This window comes from Nomia melanderi, chromosome 14 (genome assembly GCF_051020985.1).
Source record: "Nomia melanderi isolate GNS246 chromosome 14, iyNomMela1, whole genome shotgun sequence".
Classification (NCBI taxonomy): Eukaryota; Metazoa; Arthropoda; class Insecta; order Hymenoptera; family Halictidae; genus Nomia; species Nomia melanderi.
The window spans coordinates 1,559,382-1,563,781 of record NC_135012.1 but is presented as its reverse complement, the minus strand read 5'-3'; positions in this window follow the sequence as shown (position 1 = coordinate 1,563,781).

Sequence of the window (4,400 nt, the reverse complement as noted above, 5' to 3'; positions counted from 1 at the left end):
GGCGTTGGACGACGTCGGCGCAAATTCAAGACGAAAAACGTACAAACAGAAGGATTCTTTCCGAGAAGAAGCCACCGGCGGCCTCGTATCGCGGATCACTCTCTGCCAAATGCCAATTATCTTTACCCGACGCTGGCAATTAAGTCCCGAGGCCGAGGGAAAAGTATCGGCGAGCCGGCAACGAGCCGCTTCAATTTCGCCGAAAGGGGAAACAGCCCTGACACGCGGGACGATTCTATCGTGGATTTTTACGCTCGTGCCCGACGGACGCCGCGGATCGCACGAATACACGCGCCGTGCTTTTTGTTGTCGCTCCCGTTGCGCGAGGAAAGAGGCGAATTAGCGGGAAGCCGAACCGAGGCTAATTTAAAACGAACTCGCGTCGAGATCGGGGGAAACTTGTTTGTAGGGCAGTCGACTCGTTAAAAAATCTCAATTGTACACTTTACGATTTAGCAACTGTTAATTATAGTTTATACTGTAATCAGCGAATCGAACGATTCGAGGGAACAAAATATACATCGCCGAGGTCACGATCGATTGGAAAAACCTGTTGTTCGGTCTGATCAGCCGTACTCCTATATCACTGAAGAAATTTCTCGTTTCACGAAACAGCGAAGACAATTCAAGTTTTGAATCGAGCGAAGTAGGTTTGATAGATAACCGTCGTGTTTGTTTAAGATTACTTGAAAATCACCGCGTGTAAGATACAGAAAAGAACGCGCGACGGAAGCACAAAGAGCCAGCGTTCCGAAATCGATGAAAATGTTCTCGTTTCGCGTGGATCTACCTATCCGCCGCTCCGATAGTTTATCGATACGCGGTTCAGGCTAGGCGGAGGCACGCGGTTTATCGATATCTGTCGCGTAATTACCATGGTAACGCGACGATAAACCGCTACTCGTGTTTGACTTGTTATTCAGCTGGGGCATGGGGCTTCTGGACGGGTCCTGCTCGTCGTCTATGGGTATGCAGACTCGGTGAAATTCACACGTGGCCATCTCCGCGGTGTGTACCGATCGATTAGATTTCTCGGCGGCTCGCTCCCCTCGCGTCCCATCGATTTTCCGTGATCTCGACGGACACTGGAATCAGATTGAAACTGAACGGCACTCGGATCGATTGCGATCGGGTCAAAGGATTTACATAGCAGCGATCGGCAACTCGTCAATTCTACATAAGCCATCAGTCTTCTAGAGTACCTCGATATTAATGATTACATACGTCGTTAATAGATCAAAGAAACCACTAATCTCTAAACGTGAAATTTCAACGATAAAATCCTTAATTGGTTCTTTATTCGTCAAATTTCATCGAAGTCCTATGTGACAAATGATACCCGAAAATTCACAGCCACATCATTCCAACGAAACGGAAACGATTAATCTCACTCTGCCGCTTGCCATATTTCATTTCCCATGTGCTCCAGTTTCTCAAAAGCTATCACGGAAGAATCAATTAGAGAGTTTAAGAACTCTAGGCACGGAGAAGGTTGCCCTGTCACTGTCATATCATTCGCCGAAGAATTTCTTCAGCTACTTCTCCCGGCACCGGATCGAATTAATAAAGCCCGGGGAGATAATCGGCAACGATGAGTCGCGGCTAACGATTTATAAGGAACTTTTAAATGTGCTAATTGCTCCGCTAATTAGGGCCACGATTACGTGAACACGATAACGCGACCGGATGACTTCGTTATCTGTCGCGCGTTTAGGTTTCGCGCTCGGTCCTTGGCTGCCGATCGGAGACGGCGTTTCGATCGGCTCCGGTCGAACGCGATAAATGAAAACGCAGAGCAGCCCGAGGCTCCCGGTGAACGAACTCGGGTAATTTTATTCTCGCGATCCCGTCAGCGACGGGTTTCTCGGCCGAGATTAGGGTGAATGTATCTGGAGGCTCACGTGGCCGCGCGAGGTCCCGATGAATGGATAGCAAGGAAAATATAACGCGTAGCCGACCGATAATATTACAATCGGGACAGCTGTAAGGGAGTTTACAACTCTTTGTGCCCCGTGGCCGCGACGCATCCACGCGCTGAATGCCCGAACTGTCGAAATTTATCGATCCTATCTCTGTAAACCCTCGAGCAAATATTTAAATAGCACTCGAAAATCTAGGAGGACAACACGTCTGCGCGACTCCGATTCCCGACGCGTTTTCCCCTAAAAACGAACGTCGCGGTGAACTTGTCGGAGAATCCCTCGCTAATTTGCTTCGGAGTTCTTTAACACTAGAACTACGGTACCAATCAAAATGACTGGTTTCGATTGTTTCGTTTCACAATTATTGATATCTTAAAAGCATTGAATATTCGAAACCGACGCGTTTTCCCATAAAAGCGAACGTCGCGGTGAACTTGGAGAATCCCTCGCCAATTTGCTTGGGAGTTCAACACTAGAACTACCATACCAATCAAAATGACTGGTTTCGATTGTTTCGTTTCACAATTATTGATATCTTAAAAGCATTGAATATTCGAAATGATCTTGAAAATAAATAGCTTTCACTTGAATACTATAATGAATGTCTGAAGAAACCAAAAATAATCTATTGTTAGAATTCTTATAGGGATTAGGTATCAGTCGTATTAAATCCTGGGTAGTTCTAGTGTTAACTTCATAATGACGTGCTTCTAACGGACGAATCAGTGAATAAGATTGTATATTTGAATTGATGCGAATTAATGAAGCACTCGTGTAATATGCAAATCCTGACGATCTGACGGAATGGACTTCAATATTGTCAGTGATATTTTATATTCTTCGAAGCCACTGCCTACTAGCTCTTTTTTAATTATTCTGCTATTACTCGCAAGTTTTAATAAAGTAATTAAAAAACTTGCCACTAGAATCCGCCGGGAAGCCGTCTTTCGACGAGATTATCAATCACAAGGACACACCGCGCACGATCGGTTGCCGCTTTCGCGTGAATATTCGTTGCAGGATTATTTATGGATTCCAAGATTAATCTCGGCCGAGCACCGACGATTAGAGAGGAGGGTGGAGGGCCGAGGGACGATGGAAATTAATTATATCGCGAGGCTCGCGATAATTTATAACTGAATATGCCTCTTTGTCCCGTGAATTCGTATCCGGCCGAGGGATTTCGAAATTCTCGTGATCGGTTCGCGGAAGGATCTCGGAAATCGGGCACGATAAAAGGTGCGCCTCGGGCCGGGCCGACAGATAAAGATAGGCAAGAGATTCTCCCCGGTCAATGGAATCTATTGTGTATCCGTGAAATTGTCCCGTTCCCGAAGACTAGAGACGTCCCGTTTCACGGAATCGGTGATTCCCGGGGTTAAAGGGGTCCGCTGCCGAGAAATCGAACCTCTCTCCACGTTTCCCGGCAAAACGCGATTCCAACTGTTTCCAGGGATCGCTCCTCCGTCGAGCCTTTATCGAAATCTTGACTGACAACGTGCCTCGATGAAAGAATCAGAAAAAAACCGAAGCAGCTGCGTAACGATACGTCCGCGCGACGGAAAGCCTGTCTCTCGTCAACCTTTCCCATTCCTTTTCCCCCCGCGGAGAGGGGGACAGATTCACTGTCGTTCGACGATGAAAATATGGCTCGTCGATGACGGCACAGGTTATTTTTATCCGTAACTCGCTCGCGTAATTTTCGTGCCGATGCTCGTCGGGCCGGTCGTATTGGTACGGTGTTTCGCGGACGAAACGGGGTCCGGGCCGGGCGTACACACCGTGACGTCGATCGCACGCCGGCCCGCGAGTAGCTCGCGGTTTACACGTCCGGCGATCGATCCTGCCACCCGGCGGACTATCTAAATTGTTTATCGGAGATCGGCCGGTGCATTTCTGGCGGAGCGGCCGGGCGAGTTGAAAAACGTGCGCGCGATTAAGAATAACAGCCAGCACACGTGCTAGCGGGGCCTCCCTTCTCTAGAGGCTCGCTGCTCTTCTGCGGGACTTTTTAATCTCGAGACGCGGATAAGTGGCGTAAAAGTCGCGACGTATTCCCACGTCCCTCGTCGGACGGATTTCGATAAGCCTGTTTGCTCTCGGAAACCTAGAACAGTCCACTCGCGGCCCTATTTTACATTTAGTGTGCGGCCGAATCAAATATTTGACTCGCCCTCTCTTGCGGCTGGCTTTCGTTATGCAACCGGAAACGCGAATTTTATTGCATCGAACGAGGATTTAACGGTGGATTTAGTAGATAGGCACGAATACGTTTCTGATTTTTCTTTTAGGATCGTTGCGAGGGTAAATTCTTCTTTGAAAAGGCACCGGAGTAAGCGATTCATGGATGAACTGAATCTTGATCAATTTTTTTTTAACGAAATCTTGATCAATTCGACTGCCAGTTCCAGTGGCAGTGTTAAGGAGCGAAAGGGAGGGGAATGATGTACACGATGGTCGTTTGAAAATGATCTCTTT